This window comes from Micropterus salmoides, unplaced genomic scaffold (assembly GCF_014851395.1).
Source record: "Micropterus salmoides isolate LMB-PRFRI ecotype aquatic unplaced genomic scaffold, ASM1485139v1 Ms_hic_scaffold_18, whole genome shotgun sequence".
Classification (NCBI taxonomy): domain Eukaryota; kingdom Metazoa; phylum Chordata; class Actinopteri; order Centrarchiformes; family Centrarchidae; genus Micropterus; species Micropterus salmoides.
This window is the reverse complement of record NW_024040928.1, coordinates 27,206,199-27,233,419: the sequence shown is the minus strand read 5'-3', so window position 1 is coordinate 27,233,419 and position 27,221 is coordinate 27,206,199. Positions and strand designations below refer to the sequence as shown.

Genomic DNA, 27,221 nt, shown 5'->3' with positions numbered 1-27,221 from the left:
AGCTCCGTCTACACTGTAATTTAGCATGTCATTTGTTGTCAAACACTCTGAAAATGCCAATAAGGAATTTAATTTGGTCTTCGACTTTAAAATCCTGATAAATTAAGTTAAAGAATTTGGCAACAAAATAATAGACACATATCCTTTATCCATCTGAGATGGGTTCCTATCCTTATTAAAGCACGGTCAGTTACACACTTAATGGACTGGATGAGATGTAGCAGACTTACACTGACTGTGGTGACGATGGTCCACTGACCCAGAGGTGGGTTTTCAGACAGCTGAAACTCTTGAGACACAACCCCAAGGACGCCGTCGACAGCCAGCCACTGTCTGAGCACGTTTCCCCTCGGATCCTGGATAAGGTAGAACATGTATAGAGAGAAATTAAATTTTGCTATATAATGTAGGACAGAGCTCAAGTCAAGCGATGTGTTCTGTCAGTGATTTTGAAGGTCATGTTGATCAGCAGACTGCTTAATACACCCTTCAAGCAGTAGATCTACTCATTCCAGTGGTAGTTTGTCAATAAATTAAAAAACATATACATTTTTATATATGCACATCTTATGATAAATAAAATCTATATAATTAAAATTAACTGTAAAAGAAATATAATAAATTACACTATGGCAGTGATTTTGATTCATATCTGGTTTGTTATTTCTGGGTTCTCTCATACTATGAAGCTTCTTTTACAGTTTTTGTTTGGTTTTGTTACACATTTTTGTATTGTGTTGATTAATGTCCTGATTGAACATTGAGGGTTTTATCGACAGTTTCATTTTTGGATTACTTGTTCCTAAAGTGGATGTTTGAGTTGATTGATAATGAAGATGTTTGACTACTGATATGCTGAAATATAATAAGCACTATATATAAATGGTATATTTGGAGACTTTATGTATACTGTATGTTGATGTCAGCCTCACTCTGATGATGATGTCCACTGGGCTCATGTAAGGTTTCCCGTCAGGGTGAATGGACACCGCTCTGATCTTCACCACCTGCCTGGGCCGATAGTTCAGTTTGTCTGTTTGAATGAAGGTGGAGAGGCCTTTGGTGTCAAAGTCCAGCTGCGTTGAGTTGGAGAAAACCTTGACGCCACTCACGTGGCCTTTGACCTCCAGGCTGTAAGGCTGCAAGTAGCTGGACTCGCTCTGATGGATCTGCAGGGGTAGAACATTTAGCTCTGTTTAAGTCTCTGGAGATTAATTACAGACATTTTGTATTTTATAATGGAAATCAAAGATGCCTGAAACCTCGGTAGAGATATACTGTATTCTTGAAGCTGCTCCAACCTGAGTGCAAAGTGTCTTAGTTGTCTGTAAATTAAGGGACGGAAGACTGAGAGCCGGGCTGTTGCCCAGATTTGAGGCTTTAATTGTGGATCTGCTCAACATCTGTCTGAATTTCACTCTGTTTCTGTTCAAAACTCTCAGTTTAAACTTCAAGGAAAAGCCTCTCTTCTCTACTATAAAAAACAGACAGTCAGTGTTCTGGTTTGATTAAAAAAAAGTATTCAACTGTAAAAAATCTGCCTCAGTACATCTTTGACTAAGAATCAACCGCCATGCTAGCTGCCCCCTGTGAGGCTGGACTAACATGCTCACAAGGACTGCAGGCCAAAGTGACCCAAATCTGATTTTTATTTTTTGTGTTTATATAAGTATGAACAGCCTGAGTCACATGTAATCTGATGTAATCGTATGACATTGTATTATTCTTTATTCTTCAGATGCGGGTCACTTGCAGGCCATGGCCAGTTCACACTGGAGTCTGATTTGGGTCACACTTAAGTAATGATATTAAGTGTCAATCAAAAGAAATTGGATTTAAGCAATAAATCTGAATTGAGCATTTAGGACTGCAGTGTGAACATAGTCAGACTAAGGCTGATGGGAATGTCATTAGTTTAGCAGGTATTTGGTTATAAACCAAGGTATTGGATAAAGTAATACGACCTGAAAAGTTAAGGGATCACTGATGTGATTACAATTCATCCTGAGAGAACCATGAATGTGTCAATCCATTAGTGTTGGGAGAATTGTCAAACATTACAAATGTCAACCTTATAGTGATGCTAGTTGAAAAGTCAGGGGAGTTAGTAGTTAGGATTCATCCTCTGGGGGCCATGAATACAAGTACAAAATGTCATGACAATCCATCGGACAATGGTTGAATCGAGTGACATCCCTAGAGCTACACTTAAAAACTTGAAAGCTTGATATATAAATGAATATATAAAATGATATATGCCATACTTACAGGAGGCAAAGTCAGCAGCTTGGTTGAACCTTTAAAAACAGAAAGCATATCAGTAATGTTTAATGTTTAATTTCGCTGCAAGTAATTATAATCAGAAGACAGTCTTTTGCTGATCATGCACAAAAGATTTCACCTCCTTTAACTGTAGCTGAGTGTGAGGCCACGGTCTGGTTGCCATGAACAATGTGAACAGATACAGTGATCGACGAGTTGGTCAGGATGGTGACTGACACTGATGCTGGGACTCCAGGACGGAGGGATCTGGGAGTCAGCAGCAGGTACGAGGGCTGAGGGTCGGGGCTGTAAAACCAAATTGGTCAGGTTAAATACATTATACACAATAGATCTTCTGTGGTCAACAGCTTTAACCATTTGGAAACTACCAGCTATTTGTCCCTATTTCCAATAAAAACGCCTAAAATAACATACCCAAAATGAATCAGTAATAACTCCTCAAACATTAGGCCTAGATGCATAATTCTGGTCTCCTTTGATAACTCAGAAGCTAAGGAATATGAATCAACTGTAAAATGAACGAAAACGGCAAAACTAAGTCAGCGGTTATAGCTGTATACTAAATATATATTGGTGCGTTTGTTGTTATTATAACTCCATGAGTTTGGTGATTTGAGTGACATGAGTTACACAGCTGATCAGCTGGAGCAGAGCTTTCTTTAGAGTGGTCGGACTGCGGTGTGGGATGAGATGAGAGATATCTGGAAGGCAATAACTGCAGGCATGTACAGTGATTACAGACCGATTTATGTTGTGATATAAGTTCATGGTGTTTGATGTGTGTTTGGTATGGATAAAAATGGTTTGAGCTTCTAGCTGAGCCTCCTAGTTTCACTGTGGTGTGTAGCATGGATAGGGTGACAAAGTACTAGGGTCGTCCATGGATTTCCCCTTTGTATTTTGCGCTAAGCTTGATGTATCTTATTCCTCTTTGACACAGAGCTCCATTGTTGTAAAAACAAATCAATGAGCCAAATTAGGTGACCTCCTAATAATCTTAACCAAAATCAAGACAAAAGGGGGAAATTCTCAATTTAGACTCGAGTGAATTTCGACTGATCAGTGCACAGATGTCCACTCTAAATCTCAAAGGTTAAAGAGTATGCCAAATCAGGTTCCAACTGTGCCAAATCTCTGTAAAATTTTAAGTGATTTACGTAGTTTTTTGATACAACACAACATGTTCTCACCCGCCGACTCGTCACATATAGACGCATGGTCAAGACCCATCTGCGTCAGTTTGTAAGCACTGGGGATCCCTATAGCATCATAGTTCAACGCAGTGGGGGAAGCCCTGAAGCATCAGTTTTTGACGGTAAAGGTAGGCATATGATATTGGTGGATGGAGAGCCAGAACCTGGACTTTGAACCAGGAGGCCGGGGATCGTGTCCTGCATGAAACAAATACTCAACATTAAATATTTTTATTGAAGTTACGCGAGTTACATAAATTGCATAAGTCATGCAAGGGACATAAGTTAACTTACGTGTAAACTGACCTACTTAATTATTTTAACCCAAACCATGATCTTTTCCTAACCTTAACCAAGTACTTATTGTGCCTAAACCTAACCAAGATGTTATTTTTTTTTAAAACGCACAACATAGACATTAGGTGAAATGTAAGCCTCCAATGAAAGAAACCTCAGGCAGGTAAGTAAGTACAGTAAGACACACCTTTTTTACAAAGTGCTGTATATATAATATCAAGCATAAACAAAAAAACACAAGACAGAAGGTCATACACCTACACCCACATACAAACATAAAGCACAAACAACCACTAATCTAATGGGGAGTCTGGGTGCAAATGAACTGTTGCCTCTGGTGCCTTACAAGTGATTAAAAGCATTTTAAAAACTTGAACTTAACTGGCCTCAACTGCAGCGAGGCTAAAATAGGAGTGATGTGTGATTTAGCACCAATCAAAAACCTAGCTGCTGCATTTTGTTCTAGCTGAAGACGTGCCAGAGCAGTCCCTTAAACTGTCCAGGTGACGTTCCCTGGATCTACCTGGATCTGTAAGTTTACCTGTGTGTGATGTTCTGGGCGACCGTGAGAAAGATGAGGCCAAAGAAGAATCCCCACACCTGGAGACGCTCCATTTGCGTGAATGAATATCACTTCACGGGGCTTCACTCAATGCTCGAAGCAGGTGATGTTGGTGGCAGCCTTCGTACCTGCAGACAGTGTCCCCACCTCCCTTCCTCCTCATACAGTATCACCTGATGAACTGAGCCAGTGTCAGTTTACCTGAATCCCCCCAGGGAGGCTTCATTTAGGAGCAGAGACTGGGTGTTTCCACTCTGACTCTGATATTAATACTGTTCTGTCATAGAAACTGTTATCCATCAGCCTCACAGCGATTACATGGAGCTGGAAAAGTGAAAAGTAGGTGGCCTCCCAAGGGGCTCCAAAACTCAAGGTGTGTCATTAAAACTGTCAGTTTGTCAGCAGGGATGTAATGAGTTAGCACGTAGCCCCAAGGCAAGATGGTCATAGCGGGCCCCTTCCTTTTACAATCGAAGTAGCACAGTGTCAGTAGTAAATTAAAGAAGTGAAAGCTTGCAGCTTTAAAACAAGGAGCAACCGTGACACACTCTGCACAGTTTAACTAAAGCCATTTTTCCATTACCAGTCCCAGCTCAATTCGCCTCGACTCAACTTGGTTTGGCAGTTCTCCGTTCTCCAGTACCCAGAGATAGCACCCCTCAATGTAGCTGGTTGTCATGAGCTCCTCCTGCGGGTTGGAGTGCGGAGCTCAACTCCGAAAACTTTGAAGCTTATTTTTGTTCCGCCATCACTTTTCGTAAAACTGTCAATATTCGAAATCTACACAGTTGATTTCTCACCTCAAAACTTCTCAGAAGTGGATTTAGTGATGAAATAACGTATGAAAATTGTAAAATATAAAACTTCCTGTTGCTGGCCTCTGTCAGGCGCACGCAATGAGGATGCAGTGAATAGTGACGATTCTCTCTGACCAATCAGCAGTCTGCCGTGTTTTCATATCACATTTTAGTATCGCCTCAGCTCTCTTGGAACCTTGACGGAGGTGATACGAAAAAAACTTTTCCACAATGGAAAACCAAAAAAGGCAAGTAGAGTTGAGGCGAGGTACCATGCAGGGGAAAGGGGCTTAAATGAAACCAGACAACATTCTATAAAGAAGATGACTTAGGCAAAGACAGTGATAGATTAGCCTACGTGATCAAATCGGTGTTCAACCACCTCACTATCACCATAAGAGACTGAAACAAAACCTAACCAGTGACAGCACACCTTTACACATACGAAAACATGACTGGTGACAGCGCACCGGGACAGTTGCAAAAGAAATGTAGAGGTTATGTAATTTTCTAAATATCGCATAACACGCTTGCTTGCTGAAAAACTTTGCTTGCTGTGGCACACAGTGTTTCAGGCTGTAGAAGTTTGAATGTCTTTGGGGGCCACGTAACGTTACTCGTCCTCATCATCAAAGTGGATGGCACGATGCTGTTGCTATAGCCGTAGGTGTCCCCTTCGGCTCTTCTCAGAGATGGGGACTTGAGTTTGAGACTCAGAGTTGCACTTAAGTTGCAAACACAATGACTTCACTCGACTTGAGACTCGTCCTCAATAGACTTCGGACTTGACTCGGACTCTAGGTGCGGGACTTGTGAACAGTGTTTATTTTTAGGAAACGTCTGATGAACTTGCAGTTATTCCCCTCTGTTGTAACCTTCCTCCGTAACACAACTACGTCTCTGGTGTGTACGGCCACTCGTGAGAGAGGACAGTGAACACAGGTGTCGTGCCAAAAAGTGATCGTCCGCCGAAAACTGATTGTCGTCCCTGGGAGGTCACACATATTAAAACTGTATCGCCCAGTCTCTTTAGGACTACAGCTGCTTTTATCTGGATCAAACAGACATAACGTCCAAGGTACTTTAGGTTTCTTTGTTGACTACCTAAATAGACCTTTAAATAAAATATAACCCCGACGCCCGCTTGTACATCCACAATACCTATTACGCAACCATAAAATCTCACCGATTGACCTAAAATTGGAAAGAAGGAGTTTTGATGTTTTAAAGACTTGATATTATTTATTAAGTAAATATTTTTGTTATTTAAAATATTTGGAAAGAAAAACTATTACTATAACTTATATTATGCTTAGGTTCACTTCGACTCCAGGAAAAACAAACACAATTTCAAACATTTAGAAGGATTTTCTTTTTAAAACAGAAACTTTGGTAAGGAACACACAGCAGTTCTTTATCTACAAAAAAAGTAAATGTACATATGAAATAGTTAAAAACAAAGTTACAAAGTCACTAAAATGAGTTTGACAGAATATGAACAGCAGACTCTTTTTCCTACAGCCCACCAGCAGGTACAATCCAGCCTTTTCTTTACACTACTGTGTAACCCAGCTGCTCCAGGAAAATCCTCCTTTGACTAAGTTTTCCACTGTCAGTTTATTTGCCTGCCTGCCCAGCTAATCCTGGTTCCCCTTCGAGGGAACTCGAACTGCGTCGGTTACGACACTATGGGAACGCCTCTAGGCGTAGCAGGTCTGAACGTGAATGAAATCACTCCAATCCTATTGGCTTGTTGCTAGAACGGTAAGGTGTGTGAAGTATAAAGCACACCTGCACACACTCATCATTAGCTTTTTTCTATTCAGCAGGCGCTCTGTATGTTGTTTGAAGAAAGCTCCAGTCCTACAAGCAGTGTGTCTTACCTGAAGAAGAAGTCTACCAGCATGTCCGGCAACCAGATGTACAGAAGGTGTGTTTTTTCTTGCCCTCGGTACATCACGGATGGAGATTCTCATGAGATGTGTGTCTCATGTTTGGGGATGGAGCACGCCCGGGCAGCTCTCGAGGGGGCTGCCTGCGCCCGTTGCGAAGCCCTTTCCGTGCGGGTACTGAGGTACAGCATGGCTCTCTTTTCCGAGGATAGCTGGATGTGTTCTCCCCGTGGTGCGGGCCCTGCGGCCGCTGAGGCAGCCCGGCGGTTTCACTCATGGGGTTCACAGCGTGAGCTGTCGGAGGATTTCGGGACGGCTGAGGCTTTTTCCCGACCTTCATCTGCTGGCTCCGACGCTTCCTTTCCTCATTCGGGAGCCCGTTCTCGGCTTCTCCCGCTTGCGGTTTGGATCCGGAGACGCTGTATCAACGTGCTCAGCGTAGTGGACGATGACTTCCGGGTGTCGGGGCGCCCGACTATGACGTGCTGCTGGAGGTGGTGACTAGAGCCGTGGCTAAGCTCAACATCAACTGGCCACAGGAGGAGCAGACACCACACGCTAGTGGTAAGCTTGATGAAAGGTTTCTTAAGCACCACGCGCCACCTCCACACTGGTCTCTGCCATTCTTCCTGATTTACATGATGAACTGAGTAATCATGGGGCAGACCCTTCTCTACACAGCTTTCCACACCCCTATCACTGAACTACAGTAATGTGATGGGGGTTAGGGACCGTGGTTATGGGAGGATGCCTCGGGTGGAGGATGCGCTTGCGAGCTATCTTTCCCCTCGACTTGCGTCCTCCCTGGAGAAGCCGGCGTTACCCTCCAAGCCATGTCGCACCACATCTACGCTCGTGGGGAAGGCGTACATGTCAGCGGGCCAGGCAGGTGCGAGCTTGCACACTATGGCGGTGCTTCAAGTCTACCAAGCCGACCTGCTACAGGAGATGGTTCAGAGGGGGGGTCCCTCTGAGGAAGATCTGGCGGAGCTTTGCAGAACCACGGAGCGTTAGACGCAGGGCGAAGCGTTCCGCCAGTACCTCCCTCGCCGGTCTGGACCCAAGGCAGCTGAGGCTGCCAGGCGTAGGTCCCTTCCCTCTACGAGCTCCTACGGAGAGGAAAGGAAGCAGAGTGTCGCTTCTCGGGGCCCCCCGAGGAGCTGGGGCAGCGAGACGGCGCTCTCACCCTCAGCCTTCTGAGAGACGCGATCTGAGGACCGTCATCCAGTCCCGACAGAGGTCAGGGAAGACCGGGTTAGGGGAGTATTTCTCCCCTCCCGCAGGGGCCGTGGAACCTGTCTCCCCCCCAGACAGAGACACCGGTTCTACAGCCGGTACTTCATAGTCCCCAAGAAGGACGGAGGGCTGCGCCCTATTTTGGATCTGCGGGTTCTAATCAGTCTCTGAGGAGATTCAGGTTCAAGATGCTCATCATCCCCGCCATCGTGACGCACATCCAATCCGAGGATTGGTTCATCACGATAGATCTAAAGGACGCCTATTTCCACGTCTCCATCCGTCCTTCTCACAGGAAGTTCCTGAGGTTCGCCTTCGGGGGTGTGGCTTACCAGTATCGGGTTCTTCCATTTGGCCTGGCACTTTCCCCTCGCACATTCACCAAGTGTATGGATGCAGCACTGGCCCCGCTGAGGCTCCAGGGCGTCCGGATTTCAACTACATCGACGACTGGCTCATCCTAGCCCAGTCTCGAGAGTTGGCGGTTCGGCATCGAGATGTCGTTCTGGCTCATCTGCGGTGTTTAGGGCTGAGGCTCAACGCAAAGAAGAGTGTGCTGGCGCCCACCCAACGGACTACGTTCCTAGGGGTAGTATGGGATTCGACAACGATGCGGGCACAATTGTCTCCGGCACGTGTCGACACCATATTGGCTGCCGTGAAAGGGGTGTAGTTAGGTCACTATAAAACACTTTCAACGAGTGTTGGGTCTCCTGGCGGCTGCGTCCAGCGTAATACCATCTGGACTGCTGCACATGAGACCCCTGCGGACCAAGGGTTTTTCCCCGAGGGGAAATCCTCTCCGTCTGATTTGGGTTACGCGCAAGTGTCTTCGTTCCCTATCAGTTTGGAAGGAAACTTGGTTCCTGTCCCAGGGGCCCGTGCTGGGAGGTTCTTGTCGCCGGCTGGTCATTTCGACAGACGCCTCCCTCACGGGCTGGGGCGCGGTCATGGACGGCCGCTTTCCAAGGGGATCCTGGCAGGTGCATCAATCCGAGTGGCATATCAACTGTCTCGAGATGTTGGCGGTGTTCCAGGCTCTAAGGAGTTTCCTGCCCGATCTCCAAGGCCAATCTGAATCACCAGGGCGGTCTGCGCTCGCGCCCTCTGTACAGACTGGTGCGTCAGATCCTCCTGTGGTCCCAGCAGAGGTTACTATCGCTCAGGGCGATGCATCTCCCGGGGATGCAGAATCAGGGAGCAGACCTGCTGTCGAGGCCCGGGGAATGGAGACTTCACCCCGAAGTGGTGGAGCTCTTGTGCGAAGAGTTCGGCCCCATAGACGTGGATCTGTTTGCATCTCAAGAGACTACGCACTGCCCGCTATGGTTTTCTCTCGTTCCTCCAGCCCCGTTGGGTCTTGACGCCATGGTACATTCGTGGCCGAGGCTACGTCTGTACGCTTTTCCCCCAGTCGCTCTGCTCCCGGGGATTCTGGAGCGGGTCCGCCAGGACAATGTCGGCCTACTGCTCGTAGCCCCGTTCTGGCCAACCCGGGTGTGGTTCTCGGACATCACGATCGCTCCTGGACGGCCCGCCGTGGCGGGTCCCTCTGAGGAGAGACCTGCTGTCCCAGGCGCAGGGCCGGGTTCTTCACCCTCGCCCCGCCATATGGCGACTGTGGGTCTGGCCCTTGAGGGGGCACAGTACCTAGAGGAGGGTCTAACAGCCGGAGCAGTCAAGACCCTCCTCAGCTCCAGGGCCCCGTCCACACGGATCCTCCGTGGTGCCCGGAGGACGAGACCTGCGACTCGGTCCAAGGTTCCCTCTTGGGATCTGGCGGTGGTTCTTGGGGCGTTGGCTGAGGCCCCCTTCGAACCCCTGGAGTCAGCTGAGGCTAAGCACTTGACCCTCAAGATGGCCTTTCACCTTGCTATCACCTCTCTGAGGAGGGTGGGGGATCTCCAAGCGCTTTCGGTTTCCCCGCAAGCCTGGAGTTTGCCCCGGGGTATATTAGGGCTATCCAGCACCCTTGTCCAGGATACATCCCTAAAGTGACTTCTTGTGCGGCAGGGTCCACAGTGCTGCAGGTATTTCATCCTCCACCTCATGTGACGGCGGAGGACGGGAGACTTCATCTGCTCTGCCCTGTCAGAGCACTGAGTGTTACACTCTGAGGTCCTCCCGTTGGAGGAAGGCTGACCAGCTGCTAGTGTGTTTGGGTCCCCCAGGGCTGGGCTCCCTGCATCCAAACATACTATTAGCAACTGGATTGTTCAGACTATTTCCCTGGCCTATCAGGTGCACGGTTTGCCTTCACCTGTGGCTGTGAGGGCTCATTCTACCAGAGGCATGGCGGCCTCTCGTGCCCTCCTTTCCGGGGCCTCTTTGCAGGATGTTTGTTTAGCGGCTGGCTGGGCCACTCCGCACACATTCATTCGGTTTTACAGTCTTGACCTGCCTTCGGCACCTGGCACTCGTGCGCTCTCCTCTTAGTCGTGCCACTTTATTGCACACTGGGGCAGGTGGGGTTTCGGCACGGTTTAGTGGGTATCTCGTTCCCATAGTGTCGTAACCGACGCAGTTCGAGTTCCCTCGAAGGGGAACGTCTCGTGTTACGTATGTAACCCTGGTTCCCCGAGAAGGGGAACGAGACACTGCGTCGGCCTGCTGCACCTCTCTCCCCGCCTGAAGCGCCTGCTTCATAGTTTAAGCTAATGATGAGTGTGTACAGGTGTGCTTTATACTCCTCCAGTTATTCCGTCACACCTTACCGTTCTAGCAACAAGCCAATAGGATTGGAGTGATTTCATTCACGTTCAGACCTGCTACGCCTAGAGGCGTTCCTATAGTGTCGTAACCGACACATTGTCTCGTTCCCCTTCTCGGGGAACCAGGGTTACATACGTAACCTGAGACGTTTTCTCTGCCTTCAGATTAACCTGCTACCGTTTTCCCACTACTGCCTGCCAGCCAGCTCTCTCAGTCAAGTCACTCTCTGGTCATCAACCTCACCCCTGACCCTCTCACCAGCCAGCCACCCTTTCACCTTAACTTTCCAAGTTGTTAATAAAAAACTTTCATTGTTACAAGTCTGTCTCGAGTCTGTGTTATTTGCAGATTTTGTTTTTATCAGATATAATAAAGAGAAGAGAAAGAAAAACAATCAGTAATAAAAATCTAAAACTGATCTAATGAGATTTTTGTTCTCTAAAGGCTTCAACTACTCGTGTAAATGTGCTGTTATTTAACTGCAGTGGAGTCTTTTCTCTGATGAGCTGATGTTGATATGGAAGTTGTTGATCAGTGGAGTCTGACAGAGGCAGAAGGGTCTCCATCGTTTTCATAGTTCACCACACCATCATCTTCATCTTCATCATTATTCACCTGTGAAACACAAACAAACCCTCACTCTGACACACTTTAACTGACAGCTTTCACATCACTGACCCACATTTAACACAAGGAGATAAGAAATAACCTGACAGCACCTGAACACGCTACACTTTGCATGTCAGGCGTGGCAAAAAATTACATATTTATGGGTTCTGCACATGGGTGTGGAAAAAAAGCTCACTAGAAGCACCTACAAAATTGGAAAATAAATTAGCCCCCGTGCCACGTTCAACCTACATGCATGAAATTTTTGGGGGACATGTATAATATCAAGAAACACAAAAAAAGCCTCAAGGTCATTTTTGGATGATTTACACACTACATACTTTAACAAACTGCTCCTAATGATTTAGTCCGACCGACTTCAGACTGTTGCTGTCACTCTAAAGCCTTTGACAATTAAAAGTTGTACTAACAGTGAATTTTTGTGGAACGGCGTGCCTGTGGCGTGGCATCCAAAATCAGTGATTCGCCATGAAAAATTAAGTTGTTGTAACATCAGTGTACACGCTCACATCTGCACCAAACTCTACATGCTTGATAACTGTCACAGATTTGATGAAGAAACCCCCAAATGCAAGACACTTGTTGAGTTGACTGAAGGAGCACAGGTTTTAATCCAGAAACACAAAAAGGCTTACATGCGCTTCGGGTGTAAATTGTCCAAACAGAGGATCAGGCAACACAGAGACATTCAGAACACTTATCACACGACAATGACCAGACAGAGACTGAACAGAAACAGCAAACATTTAACACCAGGAACTAACGAGCAGGCGGGAGCAACACAGGTGAGAGGGAAAAGAACACAGACCATATGAAAATAAGATATAACAGATCAGAAAAATATAAAAAACAAACTAATCCAGACACAAGCAGACAGATCACAAATAAACTACAACCAACAGGGAAAACAGACTAAAGCCAAAAATAATGCAAACACAGAGCTAGGAGTAAATACAAAGGCATTAACTAAGACACAGAACTAAAATGCAGGACTAAACCTAAGATCAGAGACAGCACAGATGCTAAGTGAGCAAAACTGAACATGCAAATGAACCATGGAATAAACAAGATAAGATAGACAAGATAACACAACAGCACTGACAAACCCCACGACAGACTAAGATAACAGATTAATACAGAATGATCATAATCAGATTAAATAATGAAACTGGCAGAGAACATAAACTGACACTTAGCCGACAGACAGAACCCAAGCATGATGGTACGCAAACCAATAACTTTGCACCTCTAACGAGAGACAGTTGCGTCGGAGAGGGACATGAGAGTCAAAAGTAACAAAGGAAAACTCCCGCACACTGTCTAACTTGCAAAAAATATATATATATTGACAAGAGGAAAAATCAAGACATTTTATAAATTTCATTCTTAGTTTACATTATTGAAGTATGAGATTTTTTTTTAGACCTATTGTTTTTGGGTCATAAGTAGTATGTATTAATCTAGCGTTATGTTTATTTGCAGTTTCCTCTAAGTTCTTTGTCTATTGATATATAAGGCACCAATAAGATTTGCGAGTATGTCTATTTATGAGTGCATTTATGATATTGGTTTGATGTACATAAAGTGTACAGAAATCTACATTCATTCTGTATATGGAAATATGAATGAATGTTTTGTAATGGCTGCCTTATTTTATTAGGAAGTAGGTGATTGGTGTAGATAAATAAGTCACCTCCTATAAAAGATGGCTTCTCACTATGTAACACCATTTGCCTGATGAAGGTCTAGTACTGAAACGTTTTAGACAGTGTGCAGGAGTTTTCCTTTGTTACAGAAACTAATAACAAACATCAGACAGGAACAGAACTGAACAAGAACTAAGGCAGGCACCGATATATCAAAAGGACAGATCAGACCAGAACAACATCATCGAACAAACAGAAGACATAACAACATAGACAAGTCCACAAGACACAAACAGACAGGACTGAAACACAAAAGCCAACAGACTTTATAACAGATACTGAACTGACCAAATAACCAAAACTCACAGAGAACTAAACTGAGCAGCGCAGACAGGCAGAATGTGACAATAACGGTCTCGCCCCAAACACATCTAAATGCCAAAATTCTGTTACACTCTTGCCACATACTGGCAACAGGAAGTAAGTTCTGTCTGACACTCATCGTGCGATGTAAATCAATTTTCACAATGTGTTTCATACTTGACGTGGTGAGACCTAACGTATAGATACCGGGTGCTCTGTAGTGCAACATAGCGGACACAGGAAGTGACGTTTAAGTATTCGAAGCATGTGACAATTGCAGAGCCACACCAGCAGAGCTGAGGAATATACTTGGTTATTTGGTCAGACTGTGTCACACCCCGACTTGTTTTCTCTGTCTACATCTACACTTCAGAATGAAGAACAGATGTCACAAATACTGGTTTGCTGTGTAAAGTACCAACTGTAAAAACATTATAAACTCACTGTGTTTTCATCCATCTGTGTTTTTGTCCCTGAAAAGAAAAGAGAAAGAGTCGACTTTAGTTTCCACAGTGAAAATCCAGCTTTATCAAAACTTCCTGTTTCTGAGTTTCATCTGTGAATGTTCTCACCTTTAGTTCTTGTCCAGATGTTGACTGCCACAACAATTATTATGAGTGCTGCTAAACCCACAGACACAATGATGAACCTCCAGAACGATTCTGAAAACATTAGAAACATTTTGACTGCACAGTTCAGTTCTGTTTGAAATCCTGCAGCTAAAGTAGCAACGAATCACAGACTTTCATCAGCTCACAGTTTTCCCGCATGTCTTTGCTAACTGTGAATGTAGTTGTCTGATTTGTGAGCAGCAGTGGATCTTGTGGATTGAGCAACAACAACTGAGTGAGACTGACTGAATAAGAGAATATCTCCACCCACAGCCGAGCGTCGCTCTGACATTCAGACTTCAGACTCCAGAAGAGGAGAGAGAGGGACTGGAGTTATAAAATAAACTTTACTTACAAATAATTACATTACAGTGTCTAAATGCTCCACTACATCAGAGCAAAAATGCAATGTTATTTTATTCTGAAATACAGATTTTATTATTTTAAGAGAAAATAAAAATCCCTTTAAAGCTTATTAACGTATAACGTTAATATTGTGTTAATAAGTATAATTTTCAGTCACTTCCTATTTTTCGTTTTATGAAAGACCAGTTTTGTCAGTCCAGAAAGTGACTTAATTAAAGAAGCTTTTTCTTTTCTTGAGAAAATACCAACAGAAAAACCTGTAGAACAAATTTATTTAAAAAACAGAGTGAAATAAAAAGTAAAATAATGAAGTTCAGTATGTGGAGAGAAAGAGGCTGACAGGAAGACAGAGAGACTCTAGAGAAAGATGAGTTACTACCTTGTAGTTTTGTTGAAGTATCATTGGTTGTTGATTTTGTGTTTTCAGTTGTTGTTGTTGTTGCTGGTGGTGGTTTAGTTATAGCAGGTTGTGTTGTTGTTGTCGCCTGTGTTGTTGTTGTTTGTGCGTCACCTGCACAAATGAAATAAAACAACCCAGAAACTGTCACTAAATGAGAAAGAATGATGTCATCTTAAAAGGTCATCAAATAAACAAATGTTTTGGTGGTTTAATCATCTAACAGCTCAGCATATTCTCACCTGTTTTCTCACCTGAGGACTGAGGGCTGAAGGTGAACAGCTGCACTTTTCCAGAGTAACCATCTGTCACTTCACACTTCAAGTTAGACTTTGATTTGTTAATAAAATGAGAATCCAGGAAAGATACAGCGGCGTAACAGCCAGACTGTGATGTCTTCATGTCTTTGTTATCTTTGTCCACATCTTTACCCTCATACAGCCACTTCACTGTGTGTCTACAGAACTGTTCATATTTCAGCACGGAGCAGTATAACGTCACCTTATCAGCGTCCTTACGTTCAGTCACTGGTGAAGATGGAGATATTGTGAGAGAAAGACAACAAGAGTAAAGTTAACTTCATCACTGTGATCATAATTATTGTAATGTTTCAGTATATTGTTCTAACAAGACAGTTTGAGCTGAAAACATTATGATGGAAATACTCACTGGTAATAACAGACAGATGAACCACAGAGTCTGGACCTTGTCGTTGTCCTGATTTGTTGAACTGTTGACAGTAATAACGACCAACATCCTCGACTGTGACCTTCTTTATAACCAGAGAACAGTTCTCTGTAACACTCAGTCTGTCTAATTTAGCTTTGGCTTCATTGTGAATCTGCCCAAGTTCAAACAGCTCTACTGTTCTTCTGTTTCCTGAACCACTGAAGAGCCATATAGTTTTTTCACATTCTTGCTGACCGTCTATCAAATTCTCACAAGGCAATGTGACTTCATCTCCAACTCTGACAGTGAAGGAGGGGGATGTTTTTCAGCTGCTGCTGTTGAGAAAATGATGAAAAATAAAGTGAAATGAGAAAATGTCTGTTATGTTCATAGTTAGTGACGATTATTTCTTTATCCTTAGTTTCCAAGAGTTCACTAAACTCACCACATTAGAAACAACAGATTTGGTTTTCTTAGTTAAATCAAATGTAGCTAATAAAGAATCTTTAATAATATTGATCAAGTTATTTTTTACAATGTGCCTTCCATTTATATATGTGATATATGTATTCTTACCTGTAAACTGAAGCACCGCTGTAAGAAATAAAGAAATCCATTTGAACTCAACCATCATGATTCTCTGAGTCTCTCCTTCTTCTGTCTCTTGTTCTCGTGCTCAGAACTGTCTGAGTTTCTAAACTAGTGCTTTAGTAGAGAGACGCTGCAGCTACTTCCTGTGGTTAGGATGATGTCACTTCATCATTGAAATGTAGCCGTCAGTAAAGATGTCAGAGGTCAGAGGTCAGAGCAGCCTGATGAAGATCCACCACCTACAAACACATATGACAAAGTGCCTGATTAGAAGACAAAGGAATATGTTTCTGCATTGAGCCAATCTAACGCTGAAACAAACAAACTATATTAAGACACTTCACACTTTGTTCATTCTGATGTATTTGTGACAATGACTTGTGTCACCTCCTGAAAAGAAGAAGAGGAAGCTGAAGGTGTGAAGATTGTTAGTTAAGATAAATGTTTGCAATGATGCAACTTGTTTTCTTCAGATAGTGTTTATTAGAAAACAGACAGGATCCATGGTGATGTTTGACAGCACACGTCATCAATCAGGAAGACATAGTTCATGCTGACTCCATTTATAGCCCCGCCCCCTCGCTTCCTTTTTTCTGCTTCCAACTCAGTCAGCTGATGGAGGGCGTTCATTTTTTCACTTAAACCAATCAGAATTTACCACAGCTTCTGTGAGCCAAAGTCAGCTTTGTGATTCCACATCAAGGATTGGTCGAGCTGAGACCTCCCACTTCCTGGTTGCAGTTGATTGGTGCGGCTATGGTCTCAACCTTCCACTCCTGAGACTCCAATCAACACCAGCCGCAGCATAAATAGTTTTTGTGCCAACTGCCCACAGCTCATCACAGCTGTGAATCAGTGATCAGTCGCCTCGCTGCTATGTGGAGTTACATGGGCTGTTTGGTATAAGTGTGTTTTGTGCTTCGTTGTGTCTTGAGTGATGCCTGTTAGAGTAACAGCAGCTTCTGGTCACTACAGTGTGCTCGTGTAACTCATCTACCTTGTTAAAGTGAAGTGAGTGTTGGATTCATTTAGTTCTGAGACCTCAGTATCTGCTTAGGGGGCTTTCACACCTTCCTCGTTTGGGCCGGACTTTTGGACTTTCGGATTTTCGGATTTCTCAGTTTGGTCTGAACCAAAATTGCGGACCAACGAGACGAAATCTGGTCCGACGAAAAGAGTTAGTCTCAGTCCTGATCAAACTGAACCATGGTTCGGTTCGTTTCTGGTGTGAAAGCATTTTTTGGATGGTTCGGACTTTCAGACTATTTACAGGAAGTTTGGTGGTTGACGTCTAAACAGGAAACACACGAATGCACAGAGAAATGCATTGAAAATAGGACACAATTATAAATCTCCCGTAACAGATCATCTCCTCCTGTCCTGTCGGCGACATTATAACGTTCGCACCACCAGGACGTTTAATTGCAAATTTGAACTAGCCTTCAGTATAGTTGGTGCTGCATAATAATAACAATTTAGTGGCAAATATACGTTCATTTTTAATTAATTAATTCTTGTCAAAGTTACCCACTGAACTGTTTAATAAACCAATCAATGTCAAGTAGAGGGAGACGCAGCCCACATAGATGATGACGACAGTCCTCTTGTACAACCATGTAAAGAGTCTTGTACAACCAGTCCAGGAACACAATGACTAAAGAGATCAAAGCTGCAAAGAGGTGCTATGCTGAAAAGCTAAATAACAGCTTTGCAGCTAACTGCGTCAGTGTGTCTCACCATCGTGCCTGGAAATCTGTGCGGACCAGCTGGCCCCCATCTTTACTCAGATCTTCAACAAATCACTGGAGCTGTGTGAAGTTCCCTCCTGCTTCAAACGCTCCACAGTCATCCCGGTCCCAAAAAAACCTCCATCTCTGGACTGAATGACTACAGGCCCGTCGCCCTGACATCTGTAGTCATGAAGTCCTTTGAAAGACTGGTGTTGGCCCACCTGAAGGACATTACAGGCCCCCTGCTGGACCCACTGCAGTTTGCCTACAGGGCTAACAGGTCAGTGGATGATGCAGTCAACTTGGGTCTCCAGGGACATATGCAAGGATCTTGTTTGTGGACTTCAGCTCAGCGTTCAACACCATCATCCCGGACATCCTCAGCACCAAACTCACCCAGCTCACTGTGCCAGCCTCCACCTGTCAGTGGATCACAGACTTCCTGACTGACAGGAGTCAGCAGGTGAGGCTTGTCAAAAATCACATCCAGCACCCGGACTATCAGCACTGGCGCCCCCCAGGGGTGTGTGCTCTCCCCACTGCTCTTCTCCCTCTACACAACGACTGCACCTCAGGAGACCCATCTGTCAAACTCCTGAAGTTCGCTGACGATACAGTCATCGGCCTCATCCGGGACGGTGATGAGTCAGCCTACAGACGGGAGGTGGATCAGCTGGCTCTCTGGTGCGGTCAGAACAACCTGGAGCTTAACACGCTCAAAACTGTGGAGATGACCGTGGACTCCCACTATGCCCCCCATCACCATACTAAACAGCCCTGTGTCTGCTGTGGAATCCTTCAGGTTTCTGGGTTCCATTATATCCCAGGACCTGAAGTGGGAGCCCAACACGGACACCATCATCAAGAAGGCCCAACAGAGGATGTACTTCCTGCGCCAGCTCAGGAAGCTCAACCTGCCTAAGGAGCTGCTGATCCAGTTCTATACAGCCATCATCCAGTCTGTTCTCTGCACCTCCATCACTGTCTGGTTTGGATCTGCCACCAAAAAGGACAGGAGCAGACTACAACGGACAGTCAGGACTGCAGAAAAAATAATCTGTGCCAACCTGCCCTCCATTCAGGACACAACCTGTTCCAGCTCCTCCCCTCTGGTAGGCGCTACAGAGCACTGTACGCCAAAACCAACAGACTCAGAAGCAGTTTCTTCCCACAAGCCATCACTCTGATGAACAGCTGATTTCTGAATCACAGTGTCAGGAACAATTCCTGTGCAATAACCCAGTAACTCTGTCTCTAATCAGCACCTGTTTACTGGTTTCCACTAATTATTTATTTATTCACCATTCTCTATTTCAGTGCTGTTCTTACTATGTCATATTGTATATACTGTATACCAATACACCTATGCTCCATCACACTGTGTACATGTATGCATATATGTGTACCTGTCTATCATACCCACCTTCAACATGCACATAATGAGAATAATAATTTACTCTTGCATCCTTTGCACTCTGATCACTGCACTATTTGTCAATATGTCTATATTGTTTTGTTCATAGTGTGTATATTAGTGTTGTCTACTGTAGTTTGTGTCTGATTTTTTTTTATTATTATTTTATTTTTGTGTTATGGTATTTTTGTATGAGTATGCACATCATGAGCAATGTACAATCCTGAGTCAAATTCCTCGTATGTGTGCACATACGTGGCAATAAAGCTGATTCTGATTCTGAACTACAGCTGTTTTTATCTGGATCAAACAGACATAATGTGCAAATCAACATCATTTATGTCCGTGGTGATAGCAAAGGTGAAAATTTGTGAAACTTTACCATTTCTTTTAACAGAATAATCACAATTGTGGCCAAATAGGTGTTTGCAGTTTATAGCGTATCCAGGCCTGACATTTACGTGATTATAGGCAATAATAGAAGCTTGTTGTTGCCGATGGATTATGTGTTTCGAAGGCGAATGTCTTATATCTTTTATTTGGAAAACAGACTGTTGCCCATAATTAACATGACTTACTGCTGAGTTATATAAAATAAAGACATGATCTCTTTTGCAATTATCCTTATGACTCTACATTATTTTACTTGCTGTGTACCAACCAATCCAGTCCTTTTTACCTGTTACAATACCTTTAAATAACCAATGAAACCAATGACATGCAGTATTTCACTTGCCAGAACGTGACTGCAGTGGTATCACTTTCTATGAAGGTCATCGTTATAATGACTTATGCATATATTTATGACACAATATAATGCGTCCATAAGACATCATAACAGTTGTTATAATCACTTACAAACATGCATTAGGCGCTATAGCAAAGTTCATCACGTATTATGACCTTTTGATTTAGTGTTTTTTAACTAATAGTAATACCAGTTTATATCAGTGTGCGGCAAGAATCTCCGACCATGTTCCATAACACATTATAACCACCGACTCTGCCTCGTTATGAATACACTTTAGTAACCAGTTACAATTAGTGATATAAAATGGAATAATAGCTTATCGCTCAAGGGAAGACCAACATCATGTAAGAAGAGGCTCAGATGTTGTCACAGATGACTGGCGAGCCTATGGACGGGCCCCAACAGATGCAGTGGACGATTAAAGACAATCACTTCACAAAACATAGCCTATTAAAACAGATTTTAAAGTAATTGAATGGGAATACTGTTTTAGCAGTAGGAATGAGAATCTCTTGGCACCTCACCATTCGATTTGATTACAGTTCAGAGGGCAGCGATCCATCTTGATGCATTTTTTTTTCTGTGTAAATTCTGGATAATTACTAAGCATTTCGTTTACACATTAAAATCCAAAATAAATATATCCTCAATTGCTTAAAAAGACTAGTTTACACCCCTGATTTACTTTAGTAGCCTCAGCTCCTCCTGGTCACCAGCGTTCTTCCTTTAATGTTAATAACTGTCAGACTCCTCTGGACACTGAAATATAATTTAACTTAACTATCAGGATGTACAGTATGTGTACAGGACACCAGTTTAGCTTCAACCTGCTGTTCTCATTCCTCAACTAGGTAGTAATGACATGCAACTAATTAACATTACTCCGTTATTAATTTAGCTAAAGTTACACTGCAGCCAAAACCGTGCTTTACAGACCGGGGATCTGTTAGCTAGCGCTAACCACCTTCACTTTTCCAGCAGTTACGGAAACAACAGACTTAACGGACACACTGACCTACACTGCACATGTCTGCCTGACGGACAACTTACTAAGTAAATATAAATATATATAAAATTGTCCTCCGCTAACTTTCACCGTCACGTTCTCCCCGTTCTGCTGCTCGCTCTCTGTCTTTCGCTGGCACACACAATGTAAATGCTCCGTATTTGTATAGCGCCTTTCTAGTCTTTTCGACCACTCAAAGAGCTTTTTACACTACATCTGCATTCACCAGTCATACACATTCATACACTGAGCTTAAGTGCTCAAACGGAAACTAACATTCACACTCATTCATACACTGGCGGAACAGCCGCCAGGGGCAAATCGGTGTTCAGTATCTTGCCCAAGGACACTTCGACACGCAACCAGGGCGAGCCGGGGATTGAACTGCCGACTTTCCAATTAACGACCAACTCGCTCTGCCTCCTGAGCCACAGCCGCCCAAACACACTGGCTTTGCACACAGGAACCAAAACAGCGATGAGTGTTGCTGCACGGTGTGCCGGTGAAAGTCAATGTCGCAGTCATAATAATGACCGCGTGAAATTTTATTCAGCAGCGGCGAAATGCGTCGAATATAACTGGTCTCAGACCAGTAACAGAGATCACGGGTCTTTGTTATGTGCACACCTCCGACTGTCTGGGCGCTGCACTTCCGCAGTTCCGAAGGTTCCGCCATTTGCGTTCCGTGAACATTATGGTATAGTACAGTATAGTATACTTCTTTGCGATGCGGACGCAGAAGATTCTGAATTGATTATGAATGAGAGAGAGCGAGCAGCAGAACGTGACGGTGAAAGTTAGCGAAGAAAAATATTTAAGTTACTTCGTAACTTGTCAGTCAGGCAGACATGTGCAGTGTAGGTCACAGTGTGTCCGTTAAGTCTGTTGTTTCCTCAACTGCTGGAAAAGTGATGGCAAATGTATTCCCAATTCCCATTTCAATTATGTCTACGTTTTGTGAAGTGGTTGTCTTTAATCGTCCACTGCATCTGTTAGGGCCCGTCCATAGGCTCGCCATTCATCTGTGACATCATCTGAGCCTCTTCTTACATGATGTTGGTGAACAGGTCTTCCCTTGAGCGATCTTTCACCACCCTGAGAATTAGTGTCCTTGATGTAATTATGTGTTTTTGTGCTAAACTGCAAAATGTTCAAAATTCATACAGATTGTTCAGTAAGTGAAGAAACATAAATAAATGTTGTTTTCCTGCGCAAAATGTGTTATAAGGTCTTATAATTAGTTCATATGATATTATGTCCACCTGTAATATATTATACAGGGATAGATATTTTATCACTTTACTTAAAGCAAACAAAGACATGCAATATAACATTAAACATTACTATAAGTTATTATTCCATTTTATATCACTAAGTCTAAATGGTGACTAAAGTGTATTCATAAGGAGGCAGAGTCGATGGTTATAATGTGTTATGGAACATGGTCGGAGATTCTTGCCGCACAGTGATATAAACTGGTATTACTATTAGTTACAGTAACACTAAATCAAAAGGTCATAAAACATTATGAACTTTGCTATAGCGCCTAATGCATGTTTGTAAGTGATTATAACAACTATTATAATGTCTTATTGATGCATTATATCGTGTTATAAATATATGCATAAGTCATTATAACGATGACCTTCATAGAAAGTGTTACCGCTGCAGCCTCTACTTATTGACTGAAAGGTAGTTTCTGCCCTGAAAAGTGTTGATTTCATTAACGTTACACTGGTTTGAGAGTCTGGAGGGTGTGTTGACTTACAGTAGTTTATAAGCTGTCATTAGTTGCATTGCACATTACATGGTTGTGCTCTGTAAGTGAAAAACAGGTTACATAATTCCTTGTAGCTATGCAGTGTTATAAGCAGCCTGGATTGAACGCAGCAGGTGATACAACACTCATTATAACCACGAGAGACTTGAGACTTGACTTGGACTCTAGCTCAAAGACTTGTGAGCATCTCTGGCTTTCCTTGCTCACAACTCGTACTTGCTGCTATCCCGTCTTTCTGTTTAAGGAAAATAAATATTTTTGATGTCTTCGTTTTTTCTTGCTCGGCTGCTTCTTGCAATTTTCGCCTCTGAAACCCACTTTTGTGTTTGTACAACATATCGTGTTAATTTCTCAGTTGCTGTCACTTCACTAGCTAGCTACTCTTCTGTGTGGATTTTTCTTCGTAGCAATGCGCAAGTCAAATAATATTACCCAGAATTCTTTGCGTGCCCACGTTGCACATCTTTAACATAAAATCGCCCATAAATTCAGCCTCATTTAAACTTAATTTAGATGTACTGTAGAGTTATGTGGCAATGGAGTGTTTGGATGTCAAAAGATTTCATGTTATTGTATTTTTATTGAATATTGGTGACATCAAGTGTGAGACAGAGACACCATGAAGTAAGAGGCTTAACTCACTGACTATAAATACCTAATGCAACACATGGAAACTCAGCTGTTTGTAGAAGATATAAGTTGTCAAATTACTTCACATAATTAAATAATTTACTAATCTCTCCAATCTCCCCTTCCTATCAAAAATCCTGGAACATGCTGCCGCTGCTCAAATTCAAACCCACCTCACCACTAACAACCAGTTCGATCACGCTAATCATGCTCGTCCTCACTGCAGCCTTCGACACCATCAACCACTCCACTTGTCTCTCCCTCCTGGAAACCTACTCCAATATTACTGGCACTGCACTCTCCTGGCTCCGCTCCTACCTCACCAACAGACAACAGTTCATCAAGATCAATAACTGCACCTCCTCAACTGCTCATTTGTCACAAGGCGTCCTCCAAGGTTCGGTGCTTGGTCATCTCCTGTTTATCATTTACATCCTGCCACTCGGTAATATCATACGTAGATATGGTCTCCACTTCCACTGCTCACTGTTGACGTCCAGATCTACATCTCCATCAAATCCATCACCACTCTGACCAGCTGCCTCACTGACATACAAACCTGGATGCAAACCAACTTCTTACAGCTCAGTGACAATAAATCTGACATGATCATCATCGCCCCCAAATCACTCACAAAAACACCAACAACTTCAGCCTTTCCATCAATAACTCCACCCTGCTTCCATCCCCACACATCCGTAACCTTGGAGTCATCTTTGACAGCAACCTCACTTTTAAACACCACATTAACCGTGTCAACAGGACTGCCTGCTTCCACCTCAAAAACATTGCACGTCTCCGCCCATCACTCACCTTCTCTGCTGCTGAAACCCTGATCCACGCCTTCCTTCATCCAGAATTGATTACTGCAAAAGCATCCTCTATGGTTCACCTGCCAAAGCCCTAAATAAACTTCAATATACAAAACACTGCTGCTCGCCTCGTCACCAACACACACGCACCTGTGACCACATCACTGTCCTCCAGAATCTTAACTGGCTCCCTGTTCCCCAGCGCATTCAGTACAAAATCCTCCTCCTCACACATAAAGCCCTCCATAACAGGACTCCTTCCTACCTGACCTGCTCCACCACCACAATCCCATTTACATTCATTTAGCTGACGTTTTATCCAAAGCGACTTACAATTGGAGTTAAGTGTCTTACTCAGGGACACAATGGTGGATGTCTCACAGTGGGAATTGAACCCAGGTCTTATCTATGCGCCATCATCACCACCACCAATCCCTCTTGCAACCTCCGATCCTCTGACACTAACCTGGGGCGACAGAGCTTTCACCATCGCAGCCCCTCCCTATGGAACTCCTTATCCATACACATCGGAGATTGCAGCGACATGGACTCTTTAAAATCAAAACCCACCTTTTTAGACTAGCTTTTAACATCAAATAATGTTATATACTGCACCTTCTGCTGTTTGTTATTTATATGGCCAACCATTTGCTCTTATGCACCAAATATTTTTTCTGCCATTTATATATTTATATTATGCTATTTATGTTTTTAATCTGTTTTAAATGTACATAACTTCTGGTTTTGTTGTAAAGTGTCTTTGAGTATCCTGAAAAGTGCTAAAGAAATAAAATGTTTTATTATTGCTAACATGAGAGGTTAGTTATGTGATTACAACTAGAATCATCAGAACTTTAGTAAGGAACACACAGCAGTTCTTTATCTACAAAAACATCTATAAAAAGTAAATGTACGTATGAAATAGATAAACACAAAGTAACAAAGTCACTAAAATGATTTTGACAGAATATGAACAGCAGACTCTTTTTCCTGCAGCCCACCAGCAGGTACAATCCAGCCTTTACACTACTGTGTAACCCAGCTGCTCCAGGAAAATCCTCCTTTGACTAAGTTTTCCACTGTCAACTTATTTGCCTGGTTTTCTGTGTTTAGATTAACCTGCTACTGTTTTCCCACTACTGCCTGCCAGAGCGCTCTGTCAGGTCACTCTCTGGACATCAACCTCACCCCTGACCCTCTCACCAGCCAGCCATCCTTTCACCTTAACTTTGAAGTTGTTCATAAAAAACTTTCATTGTTACTGTCTTGAGTCTGTTATTTGCAGATTATGTTTTTATCAGATATAATAAAGAGAAACAAAAAAATCAGTAATAAAAATCTAAAAATTATCTTATGAGATTTTTGTTCTCTAAAGGCTTCAACTACTTGTGTAAATGTGCTGTTATTTAACTGCAGTGGAGTCTTTTCTCTGATGAGCTGATGTTGATATGGAAGTTGTTGATCAGTGGAGTTGACAGAGGCAGAAGGGTCTCCATCGTTTTCATAGTTCACCACACCATCATCTTCATCTTCATCATTATTCACCTGTGAAACACAAACAAACCCTCACTCTGACACACTTTAACTGACAACTTTCACATCACTGACCCACATTTAACACAAGGAGATAAGAAATAATCTGACAGCACCTGAAAGCACTAGACTCTGCATGTCAGGCGTGGCAAAAAATTACATATTTATGGGTTGTGCACATGGGTGTGGAAAAAGAGCTCACTAGAAGGACCTACAAAACTGGAAAAGAAATTAGCCCCCGCGCCACATTCAACCTACATGCAAGGAGTTCCATAGGGAGGGGGCTGCGATGGTGAAAGCTCTGTCGCTCCAGGTTAGTGTCAGAGGATCAGAGGTTGCAGGAGGGATTGGTGGTGGTGATGCCGCATCGATAAAATGCTTGCTTTTGGTGTGGGAGACCTGGGTTCGATTCCCACTGTGAGACATCCCTGAGCAAGACACTTAACCCACTTAACCCTTCGAATAAATGTAAATGTAACTAAAATGCAGGACTAAACCTAAGATCAGAGACAGCACAGATGCTAAGTGAACAAAACTGAACATGCAAATGAACCATGGAATAAACAAAGCTAAACAGAAAACACAAGACATGGAACAAAAACAGAAAACATGGATCATCTGCTAAAGTCTAAATTAAACAGGACAGTAACAGGGAGTCTAATAACTAATAAGACAGAGTGGATAAGACAGACAAGATAACAACACTGACAAACCCCACATCAGACTAAGGAAACTGAAGAGAACAGATTAATACAGAATAAAATAACTTTGCAGCTCTATAACGGGGGACAGGAGAGTCAAAACTCCCGCACACTGTACACAAAGTATGAGATTGTTGTTTTTTGGACCTATTTTTTGGGGTCATATGTCGCATGTATTTATCTAGCGTTATGTTTAATTACTCTTTGTCTATTGATATATAAGGCAGCAGTAAGATTTGCGAGTATGTCTATTTATGATATTGGATTGATGTACATTAAGTGTACAGAAATCTACATTCATCTCATGGAAATATGAATGAATGTTTTGTAATGGCTGCCTTATTTTATGAGGAAGTAGGTGATTGGTGTAGACAAATAAGTCACCTCCTATAAAAGATGGCTTCTCACTATGTAACACCATTTGCCTGATGAAGGTCTAGTACTGAAACGTGTCAATACATTTATTGCAAGTTAAACAGTGTGCGGGAGTTTTCCTTTGTTACGGAAACTAATAAACATCAGACAGGAACAGAACTGAACAAGAACTAAGGCAGGCACCGATATATCAAAAGGACAGATGGGACCAGAACAACATCGAACAAGCAGAAGACAGAACAAC

At 43.2% G+C, this 27,221-nt stretch overlaps 1 long non-coding RNA gene across 1 annotated transcript; it reads right to left on the bottom strand.

Moving 5' to 3' along the window:
- Nucleotides 1-937: 937 nt before the first annotated feature.
- LOC119908516 lies at nt 938-2,557 on the bottom strand. Its single transcript, XR_005445301.1, has 3 exons — nt 2,402-2,557; nt 2,269-2,297; nt 938-1,169 (listed from the first exon to the last, which is right to left on the bottom strand). It is a non-coding gene; the product is annotated as an uncharacterized LOC119908516 (long non-coding RNA).
- Nucleotides 2,558-27,221: the final 24,664 nt, after the last annotated feature.